At 37.4% G+C, this 12,399-nt stretch overlaps 1 pseudogene; it reads left to right on the top strand.

Moving 5' to 3' along the window:
• Nucleotides 1-9,428: 9,428 nt before the first annotated feature.
• On the top strand, nucleotides 9,429-12,172 carry LOC100585562 (annotated as a pseudogene).
• Nucleotides 12,173-12,399: the final 227 nt, after the last annotated feature.

Consider the following 12,399-nt stretch of genomic DNA (forward strand, 5'->3'; position numbering starts at 1 on the left):
CTGGCACATAGATGTTCATTAAATGATGGGTCTCTACCAACATCTAATATGAAAAAATATTTCCATTTCCCAGGGGCTTCAGAAGATGAGTATGAACTCATCTTAGAGTTGAAGAATGTATCAGACAGGAACAGGTCAGAAAAAGATCCCAATCTATGTATATCATGTATTTAATATAGGGACTAAGAAGAGACTTATCTCATGATTAGATGGTGTGCATGGGCAAAGAAAGGAAAAAAATGCTGCTATTTTCATAAAGGCTGAAAACGCAATAATTATGGGAAAGTTGCTAACAATGATTTTAGATGCTGGTCAAACCTAAACAGGAGGTCACCAGAAAAATGCTCTAAACCTCTTCACTGTGACATCCACATCTTACACTCATGCCCTTATTTAGCATAATTTCACCTGGAGCTCTATTGTCCTGAGATCCTAGGAAATGTAGTGTCTAGGTTTCTCCCTTGTAATTTAAACAATACTTCAGAAGTTAGAAGACGTGAGTGACTAACAGGAAACCTGTTACAGGATACAACTTGATTAATTTAGATATAATAAATAATGGTGCTTCCTAACCACAGTTAGGATAATAGATAACACATGTTGCAGTTAAATAATAAATGTTGTAGTCTTTATTGCTTGAATTTCTTATAAGACATTAAAATTTCACGAAGACAGATAGTAGATCTGTGTATTTTAATCATTTTTAAGCGTCCAGAACTTCAGTTAATCAAATCAATAAATATTTCTTTTCTTAAAATGAAACAATCTGCACATATACAACTCCACTCTGAAGAAAGGCAATTATTTTCATAATTATAGGAATTTCTGTATAATTATGTAAATAATTGCCTTTCTTGAGAGTGGAATTGTATATGTGCAGATTGTTTCATTAAAAAATATGTATTTATTGTAATTAAAAAAGGCTTTATGTATATATGAAGCCTTTAAGGCCTTTTGTTTTTTTTTAAAAAGGAGACTATCCCTCCAAAAGTGGCACACAGTTCTACCTGTTGTATAATCAACACTTTACTAATTTATGGATTTAATCCACTGTTTATCCCCAAGATTTCTGAGATCCCAAGTCCAATATAGTCAAGGCTCAAGATCAAAGTACTTACACTTTACCCTCACTATACCCCTTGCCTTTTATACTGCACCAAATACCACCTCCCAGAAGTTGCTGTAAAAAGAATAATTTACCTACATACATGACCATTAGGATTCAGCCTTGAGCAGACATGCAGGAAAATATAATATTCCATCCTATGGCAACTTTACTTGTTTTAATATTTTTCTGTACCCTAAGAAATAGTCATTTTAATATATTTTCAGTTATAGACTAATATTTATCAGGGATTCATTATAAAATATGCTATTAATTCCCTTGATGGTGGGAGCGGATAGAGAGGATTATATGGTTCCATCTTTTGAACCTCCTCTATGCTCTCTTATCTCAAGTTTATTTCATCAGTCAATTAATCTGCTTCTGTTACTGTGTCTCTTGGTCTCCCTGCCTTTCCCTGTCTCTCAATCACTGTGGTTTATTATTCCTTATCATTCTAATAATAAATGCCAGAAGCTATGTTTCCTCATTAAGACATATCCTGGGAAGTCAATAAATACACGTTAAGAAGACAAGATTTCTCAACTTTGTTAAGATACAGATTTCTATCATTAACAATTCTGATTTAGCAAACATCTATTCACCCCCAATCTTTCTAACTTAGTTTATCTCACTGAATTCTGCATCCACAATTTGGTGTGTGAATAACTTTTGAACTTGCAACAGGTGGTGAATCATTAATGGCAATGTCAAGGCTTAAATCTTGCTCCACTGGTTCACCCATGGCTGCTCTCACATACCGAGCTAGAGTTCAATTAGAAAGTTGCAGATCAGTAACTCCAGAACACTGGCCAGAGGGTCAGAAGAGCTGACTCATGGACATTCTCATTGTAGATAAAGGATTCATTGCGTTTAATAGTAGCTCTTATGTCTTTCTTTTCTAAAAATTAGCAGTACCAGTAGTCTCATGATTTAGGTAAATTTGCTGTTGATTGGGGTAGAATAGTAGAAGTATATTAATAAAAACGCCTTTTTAAAATTACAAAGTATTCTTTGCACTGCTGAAGTGATTCATGAACAAGAAATTTTGAATTACTACACATTAATATTTTTTTCTAGCTCTCATACCTGTATGAGTCTCAGAAAGGACAGAAGTGAACAGAGATGAGAATGCAACCCTCTCTTAGCAAATGATCAGGCGATTGTATATTGTTCAATGATTAATTGATATTTTAAAATGTTTCCAGGAAGACTAAAACACTTTTTGTGAATTATGTTCTTAATTTTATACTCACAGCTACTAAAGCAAGAGGGCTTCTTAGTAACAAATTATTTTTACAGTAATCAAAGAAAGGTTAAAATAAGAGAGTAAGATACCTAAGGCCACGTGGAGAGTAAATGTCATAGCTGGAAATTTGGCAATGGTTTTTTGAGTCTCATCATTTTGTATCTTGTTTTATTTTGTCTTGTAATACAGACTTCTCTGAATTATTTTATTTCTGACAGAGTAATATTAGACTAGGCCTTTATTTTTACAAAGCATATGATTCGTATTGTTTAATAAATAGGTAGATAAATATGGACCAAACTAATGAGCAGTTATCGTAAATGTTTACATATATAGAAAATTGTTTTTTAATGGATAACCTATATAAAATAATTTTTTAATAAACATGTATGGTTCAAGAAGGGCATTTTAAATTAAATGTTCAATGCCATTTTAAGAATTTGATTCTCTAAATTAAAGAATATCCACAAAATTTGATACCACATTAAAAAAATAGATGCCAAATAAATATATCTAGAATCCTCCGGAATTTATTTATTGATGAAATCATAAGGAAAAGAATTTTCATATGTAATTTATTAAATGATAAGTGACTTGTCATTTCATTTACTTGGGAAATAGCATAATAAAGTTTTTAGGAGGTTTTCCTCTAGCCGGTAATTTTTGACAATTAAAAAACTTGACCCAGTTTTGAAAAATATTTGAAAATACTTGACCCTGCCCAAAAGCCACCTGCAAATAGCTTATTTGCATGAACATTAAACACAAGGGCTTTCATGTTCCTTTTACTTATTACTGAGATAACAAACCTCCATTCATTAAGCACAGCATCATTTTTGTTGTGAATAAAAAAATCAGCCAACTTTCTGCCACATCTGGCTGCTAATCTATAAGCTTTGAATAAACAGTAGACAGTCAATTGCCGGCATCCATTCTCTTAAACCACGTGAAGTTTTTTTTTCCTCCCCAGTCAAAATGCCACTTAATACAATTTCATTTCATTTTTCAGAACAACCAAAACTTTAAAAATAGATCAGGTTTTATGGTGCAGGGTGCAAAGCATGTATTAGATAATCTAAGGATAAATGTGTTCATATACTAAATCTCTCAGTGTCCAATTGCTGATAAAAGTTCAAATAGTCACTACAGACAGAATAATTTCACTGTATCAAAAACTGGCATTTGCATTGAAAAGTCATTTCTACTCCTTTTTGAGAAACCAGTAGCAAAGTTTTAATTTTATAAAAAACCTAGAATCAATCTCAGTGAAGATCTTAATGGGTTTTTTGCTGGGCAAAAAGATGAGGACAGTTTAACTGCAATAGCTACAAAACATGGCATATAAAACATTTATTTAATTGAAAAATAACAGCTACAGCATCCATAAAATTCAAAGCCCAGCATTAGCATTTTTTCCCACTGCTTCCAAATGAACCCCAACCTCCTTATTTTAAACCTTCAGAACAGTTGCCTATATATAGAGTTATTAGTCAGACATTTGGGAATATCTTTCAGTGTAGCCATATGAAAATCTACCAGAGCACACATAAGAAAACTCGTTCGGTAATGGAACAGACAGCTATGCCTCATTAAAATACTTCACCAGATAAACTATAATAAGACTATTTGTTCTCATAATTTGTTACTTTTATTAATGAAGCCTCCCAATATGATGCCCCTCCCTTTTTTATTAGCAGCAATATCAAATTTTGTCCTCAGATTTATGCATATTTGGGTTCATTTCTTATCTTTCTTAAACTTCAAGTTTATTTAACCCCCTGTTTCAACTAATATTTTGCTGAATCCTTATACATATTTGTGCTATGTATTATTCCCAGCTTTAAAATTCCCATTTTTAAATTGATATTAACTCCTCTTCTAAACCATTTTTTCTATATGTAATTTATATATATATATATATATATAATGGATACAGAATTTCCTTATGTCTCAAATTTTTGTTTATTCCCTATTAAATGATGAGTATCCCTAAATTATAGAAGAACAGTTAAGTCTTTGCAGGTTTTAATAAAAGTAGCCAGACCAATTCTGTAACTAAAACCTTCACTGACCTCAATTACCTGTACTCTTATGTAAAGAGAGGACTAGACATTCTAAGAATTATCATATAGAAAGTGAATTAGTTACCTAAGTGAGAGTGCTTTTAATTATTTTCTCTTTTGTAAGGAGAACTAAACTCGCTTTAGTTCTCCCTCCAAATAGAGAGCTCAAAAAGACTGGGAGCAATTTCAAGAAGGAAAGAATGGGATATCTCTCTCCTGCTGGCACTCAGCATTGCACCTGTCCTGCAGTGGAACCATACATGACAAGACAGTTTTGGGAAAGTTCGATAGGTGTCCTCAAGAGTTTCAAGATGAAGCTAAACATGGCCAGTTGTTACCTGCTTCTTGCTTTCAAAATTCTGAAGGCAATATGCTCATTGAGGCAGCTTTTGATGGCAAGATGGGGAAAGAGAAAAGATGCCAGATTCTTCTTCCCACTTTAGATGAGTGAATATGCTAAATACAGGCAAGTCCATGCCACAGAAGATGTGAGAGGCTTCAGGTACCCACTGGCAAGTGTTTGCAAGAAGTCAGCAGGAGAACAAATTACACAGGTTAACAAATAGGTAGCACAGAGTTACAAAGAATTTACAGATTCACTCCCCGACAGAAGCAGCATTTGGATGCCTGCCTCTCAATAGAAATAAAGATCGGATTATTAAAAAAAAAATCTTTTCTCTTTTCTTTTCTTTTTTTTTTTTTTTTTTTTTTTGAGACGGAGTCTTGCTCTTTCACCCAGGCTGGAGTGCAGTGGCGCAATCTCGGCTCACTGTAGGCTCTGCCCCCTGGCGTTCACGCCATTCTCCTGCCTCAGCCTCCCGAGTAGCTGGGACTACAGACAGCCGCCACCTCGCCCGGCTAATTTTTTGTATTTTTACTAGAGACGGGGTTTCACCGTGTTATCCAGGATGGTCTCGATCTCCTGACCTCGTGATCCGCCCACCTCGGCCTCCCAAAGTGCTGGGATTACAGGCACAAGCCACCATGCCCAGCCTTCTCTTTTAATTCTTCCTGCTACAATTCTTGTTTTCCCCATTACAATCCGAAGGGACCCATAAACAGCACTTCAAATGTGTCATGTCACCCTCTCCTGGCTGTAAGGTTTCCACAGAAAAGTCTGCTGCCAGATATACTGAAGCTCCATTGTATGTTATGTGTTTGTTTGTTTGTTCTCTTGGTGCTTTTGGGATACTCTCTTTTTCCTTGAACTTTGGGAGTTTGATTATCAAATGCCTCAATGCCTATTGGCTCTGAGATGAATACTTGTTTTCTGGGACGCACTTATAAGGAAGCAAAGAAGGGAGGTCTGGGCATACCGACATGCTTACCTACCATGCAGATGCAACTAAGGAAAAGCTCCCAGATTTACCAGGTAAAAGTACAAGTTGCCCAGTTGAATTTACATTTCAGATAAATCATGAATAATGTTTAGTATATGTAATTCCTAAATACTTCATGGGGCATACCCATAGTAAACAATGTAAATTCAGCTGGGCATGGTGTACTTTGACAACTTGGAACTGAGTCTTCAGCCAGTCCTACTGGGCCTCTTTCAGAGTTGTCCCGAATTGATGCAAAGCAGTTGCATGTTTGTATCACTACATTAGCCAGCCATGGGTCAATGGCTGCTCTCTGAGAGGAGGCACCATTTTGGGTTAGTTCATTTTAGTCTTAGGGCAATAGTTAGTGAAAGGTACAGGTGTGAATGGTCAGCTGCTGATATTCCCTATGAGTGTGGGATTGATGTGTTCCCACGAAGATGGGGTCTGGATGATGAACCACAGTGTCTAGTACAATAATTTCTCTTATGTCAGCTTCAAGAGTGATATTTAGTTAATGTTTCTATATCCTACTTTTTTGTTTTGTTGTTTTGTTATGACTTTGTTCTCTTAACAATTAATTTTCCACCTTAGTGTTTCTTATACTGAGGAATTGTAGCTACTTATACTACAGAGGAATACTGAAGAATTGTAGCTACACATGACGATTGCAATTTCAAGGAAAGGGAATTTACGCTGAAATATTTTAATAACTTCCCCTCTTAGTTTTTACTATGTCAAAAAAATTCATATAAATGCATCCCTTTACACAATTGGTCTACTGAAATTTTTGGTGAAACTAAAACACAGTATTGCCTTTTTACTGTGAAAGAGAAAAAATTAAATAGATTTATGTACAGAGACATCTATTACAAAAAATATTTTTAAATGACTATACACTGTATTTGCATAAAAGACTTAATTTGTCATTTCCTTAGAAATGAGAGGTTAGGGGCCAGGCTCGGTGGCTCATGCCTGTAATCCCAGCACTTTGGGAGGCTGAGGCAGGCGGATCACCTGAGGTCAGGAGTTCGAGACCAGCCTGACCAACATGGAGAAACCCCGTCTCTACTAAAAATACAAAATTAGCTGGACGTGGTGGCGCATACCCGTAATCCCAGCTACTCGGGAGGCTAGGGCAGGAGAATCACTTGAACCCGGGAGGCAGAGGTTGCGATGAGCCGAGATCATGCCATTGCACTCCAGCCTGGGCAACAAGAGTGCAACTCCGTCTCAAAAAAAAAGAAAAAAGAAAAAAAGTAAAGAAAAGAAATGAGAGGATAAGTCTGAAGAAATAAGGAGAAATAAGATAGCTTGCTTGAGAAAGAAACACACACACACAAACTTGATAGCTATGGAGTATACTAGATAATCCATAATATGAACACTCAGGTTTGAGGAGATTCTATATAGCAGAAAAGGCCTATCTTCAAAAAACTGCTAATTTGATAGAAAGTCTAACCTTATCTTTATATGGTTATTAATGTTAAAGCATGGAACTTTCAAAAGACCTTTTATTTTGTCATTTACTTAAGCAAAGCACATTGCGCAGTGCCTGGCAATTTAAAATACTCAACAAATACTGCTTTTATTGTTCTTATTTTTTTATACTTATGGGAAAACTGCTATTTTAAATAATCTGTAATTGTTTACTATGTATTTTCAAGTTAAAGTATCTAAATGTAGATAGATTTTGATAATTGAAGATAAAATAATAGCCCTAAAACAGGAAAAGTGAATGTAAAGTTGGTATCTTCCAGGGCTAGAGAGGTATGATGTAAGACAGTAGGGGCTGTGTAAAAGTGGAGACTGTGTATTCAACATAAAGATACTCAAATTCAATTTTAAAAAATAATCAAATTTTCAGGTAGCCGGACTTGAGTTGAGACAATCAGTGGATCTGAAAGGCCATGAGAGACGTGTGGAAATGTTATAGTGTAAAACAAGGGTCCCAATCCCCGGGCCACAAACTGGTACCGGGCCTTTTAGGAACTGGGCCACACAGCAGAATGGGAGAGGTGGAGTGAGCATTACTCCTGAGCTCTGCCTCCTATCAGATCATTGGCAGAATTTGATTCTCATAGAAGCACCAGCTCTACTGTGAACTGCGCATTCAAGTGATCTAGGTTGATCCTATGAGAATCTAATGGTTGATGATCTGAGTAGTGGAACAGTTTCATCCCGAAACCTTCCCCCCAACCCTGTCCATGGAAATATTGTCTTCCACAAAATGAATCCCTGGTACCAAAGAGGTTGGGGACCACTGTTGTAAATGAAATTAAAGCAGTATTAAATACGAAGATGTCTTAGATGTTATTTTCTTGCAAGAGACAGAATCTTATTTAAATTTCCTTAGTAAAATGGGTTTAACTGAAAGGATACAAGAATATCTTGGGCTCAGAGTAAATAAGGAATCATTAGATAGCTGTTTGTTTTATATCTAGTTCCAAGTCTGCATGGTTTCTAGTTCCCATTCATCTGTTTATCATCTTCTCCAATACAGATTAATTTGGAAGGCTGTTAGTATTTGTTCCCTTTAACTTAAGTTTATCCATGGCTTTGGACTGCTGCGACAATTCTGGCCCAATGCTATTAGACTTCTCAGTTGAAATGCCTATAATTAACATACTAGAATACTTCATTTTCTAAATCAAAATTTTGAGAAGCAGCCTCGTGTATTATATGCTTCTCCTTGAGTTACGCATCCATTCCTGTCTTTCTGAACTGTAACCAGAAAGAACAGTCATGGGACACAAATAGGATTGGGTTTAAACTCTCTGCTTTATCACAATGCCAGACTGATATTTAGAGCCTCTACATGTGGAAAAGCTTATGACACTCCTTCATTGTACAGTTCAAAACAAAATTATTTTGAATCTGTAAAAAAAATACATACTGAAGCTAAATTACAGCCAATTCTAGTTTACAAAGTTCTGGATAAGACCACTGTCTTAGTCCATTTTCTGTTGCTTATAGCAGTATACCTAAAACTGAGTAATTTACAAAGAACTGAATTTATTTTCTACAGCTAAGGAGGCTTGGAAATCCAAGGTCGATGGGGCATATCTTCTGAGAGCCTTCTTGCTTGTGGGGACTCTCAGAAGAGTCCCAAGGTAGCACAGGGTATCATATGGCAAGAGGGCTGAGTATGCTAACATGCTAGCTCAGGTCTATCTTCCCCTTCTTATAAATCCAACAGTTTCCCTCCCAAGATAACCTAGTAATCCACTGACTTATCAATGGATTAATCCACTCATGAGGGAAGAACTTTCATGGTCCAATCCCCTCTTTAAAAAGCTCGTTCTCTATTTTGTCATATTTTGGATTAAGTTTCAACATGAGTTTTGGAGGGAACATTCAAACCATAACGGGTAACACCTGTAATACTAGCACTTTGGGAGGCCGAGGCAGGCGGATCACAAAGTCAGGAGATCGAGACCATCCTGGCTAACATGGTGAAACCCCGTCTCTACTAAAAAAAAAATACAAAAAGTTAGCGTGGTGGCAGGCGCCTGTAGTTCCAGCTACTCAGGAGGCTGAGGCAGGAGAATGGCGTGAACCTGGGAGGCAGAGCTTGCAGTGAGCCGAGATTGTGCCACTGCACTCCAGCCTGGGTGACAGAGCGAGACTCCGTCTCAAAAAAAAAAAAAAAAAGAAATGAAGAGCATCAGTTACATGTTTGTCTTTAGAATGAAGAAGGATGGAGGAGAGCAGTGTGAGAGAAGAACATGAAGATGACTGCGCAGCACAATCAGGAATACAGCCAAAGGAAACACAGCTTCACAATGGCCATGAACTGCCTTTGGAGACATGGTAAGTATGCTGTGGGCTGCCCAACTCCGTGCTTCCCCTCCTCAGTTCTTTACCAAATTAATCTCTTGCTTCTTAACATTTTATTTACTTTTCTTTGAAGACCAATGAAGAATTCAGGCAGGTGATGAATGGTTTTCAATACCAGAAGCACAGGAAGGGGAAAGAGTTCCAGGAACGCCTGCTTCTTGAGATCCCCACATCTGTGGACTGGAGAGAGAAAGGCTACATGGCTCCTGTGAAGGATCAGGGGAGACTGTTAGGTTCAGACCTCCCATCACCCCAGGAAAGCCAAGAAGTAATTGACATTTGTGCTATGGTAGACTGTGCAGCAACATGCAGTTCACTTTTTAAAGGAGTATTTAGCTACATGAGCTGTTGTTAAAAGTCTTGCTGTGTGTATGTGTGTGTGTGTGTGTGTGTGTGTGTGGATATCAGCTTTTTTATTCTCTTTTCAGGGTCAGTGTGGCTCTTGTTGGGCTTTTAGTGCAACTGGTGCTCTGGAAGGGCAGATGTTCTGGAAAACAGGCAAACTTATCTCACTGAGTGAGCAGAATCTGGTAGACTGCTCTGGGCCTCAGGCAGTGAGGGCTGCAATGGTGGCTTCATGGATAATTCCTTCCGGTATGTTCAGGAGAATGGAGGCCTGGACTCTGAGGCATCCTATCCATATGAAGGAAAGGTAAATGGAGCTCCTTTTCTTGCTGCCATTCCTGCTTTGTTTTACTGGAACACTTTCAGAGATAACAGACACTTTTCAGAATTCCCATTTTAGATGGTGGAATCTCTATCTGCAAACTGTCAGTGTTGTCATTATAAATTACAGCCTTTGCACAGTTCTGTGATTACATGGTTAACATGCAGCTGTTCTTGCTTCTGTGTAACATGGAGGATATACAAACCATTCTACATAGAATACAGATGTCTCCATTGTGAAAAATGTCTTGCGGAAAGTAAACCTAGAGGTCTCGCTGAAGAGAACTGAGCTAATTTTCAGTTTCAAATTAACTATTAGTAATAACATTTCACTCCCTTGGATGATTTGTAACAGTGTTGACTTGGAAATTCTATGCCGCAAACTGCTGAGTGTTGTGGTTCCGACTCAGGTTCCCCAGGAGAAGGATGGTAGTAATCAAATCGCCTCCCTCTTTACCTTCAAAAGGTTAAAACCTATAGGTACAATCCCAAGTATTCTGCTGGTAATGACACTGGCTTTGTGGACATCCCTTCATGGGAAAAGGACCTGGCGAAGGCAGTGGCAACTGTGGGGCCCATCTCTGTTGCTGTTGATGCAAGCCATGTCTCCTTCCAGTTCTATAAAAAAAAGGTAAGCATCTTTCTTCATAGAAATTATTGCAGAAAAAAAGTAAACCACCATGACACACCAGAATGATGGACTCTATACACGCAATAATCATACCCGATGCTTCTATTTGATATAACGTTGAATGTATCTCCATGAGTACCTGTACTGCATAACTTTTTATAAATAGCTACGTTATTTATAGTATAGTTTAATTTACTTAAATATTCTCTAATTGTTGTATTCTTAGAATTTTTCCAAAGATTTTTACTTATGTGATTAAATCTGAAAAGAGCCTTTTGAGTCAAGGATTTTGGGGTTCTGTGCTATTTTTAAGATTGATATTCTAGAGTAGAATTACAAGCTTAAAAATGAGTGGTCTTTTATGCCTGTAGGAAAGTTTTTTTATGAAGGACTTATGCTAATTTCTATTTCTGCTGGTTGTGCATGAGAGCCTAATTCCCTAGCCTTGATAACAATAGATCTTGTTAAGCCTGATCTGGACTGTGTGTCATTTCACTGATTTTAGAGATGCCTCCCTCCCTGTGGGTGACAGGGTGGGTTACTGTCAGGTGTCCTCGAGAACTTCTCACCCAGCCTTCATTTTATTCTCTCAGGAATTTATTTTGAGCCACGCTGTGACCCTGAAGGCCTGGATCATGCTATGCTGGTGGTTGGCTACAGCTATGAAGGAGCAGACTTGGATAACAATAAATGTTGGCTGGTGAAGAACAGGTATAAATTGCCAGAAAGACTTATAGTTGAAATTCAAAAGGGAATCCTTTTTTGCAATCAGTATTTACATACCATAAGCCCTTAATCACATTTCTGAAATCCCAGAAGTCTTTATCCCCCTTAGGCAGAACACAGAATATTAATGTTTGATTGTAACGTCAAGATACTGTCACGAGCATGCTGGGGATATTAATATGGTATTTGTCCCATTGCATGTCTAAATTCTGAACATTTTCTTAATTCTGAAGCATATCTGGCTGGAAAGACATCCTATCTTTTTTCTGTTTCTGATTTTGCAGTTCTGTGAAAGGTCACAGTTTTGGGTCTGGGATTGAAGTGATATGCAGGTTTTGACTCAAGAATTTATAAGGGATGAACAGGAATATCAGCATCTCCTGATTCTTTATGTTAAGCCTGTGGCTTCTGGCACACTGTTTAAGTTAATAACCCAATGTGCTTCCTCTGAAATGGAAAACCTGCTCTCCTTTCAGCTGGGGTAAAAAGTGGGGCATGGATGGCTACATAAAGATGGCCAAAGACCGGAGGAACAACTGTGGAATTGCCACAGCAGCCAGCTACCCCACTGTGTGAGCTGATGGATGGTGATGAGGAAGAACTTGACTAAGGATGGCGCATCTGGAGGAGGAATTTATCTTCAATCTACCAGCCCCTGCTGTGTGGAATGCACACTTCAATCATTGAAGATCCAAGTGTGATTGGAATTCTGATATTTTCACACTGGTAAGTGTTACCTCTATTTTAATTACTGCTATAAACATGTTCGTATTATTGATTCACTTACTTTGTATTTTCATTTT

Source organism: Nomascus leucogenys, chromosome 18 (assembly GCF_006542625.1).
Source record: "Nomascus leucogenys isolate Asia chromosome 18, Asia_NLE_v1, whole genome shotgun sequence".
NCBI lineage: Eukaryota > Metazoa > Chordata > Mammalia > Primates > Hylobatidae > Nomascus > Nomascus leucogenys.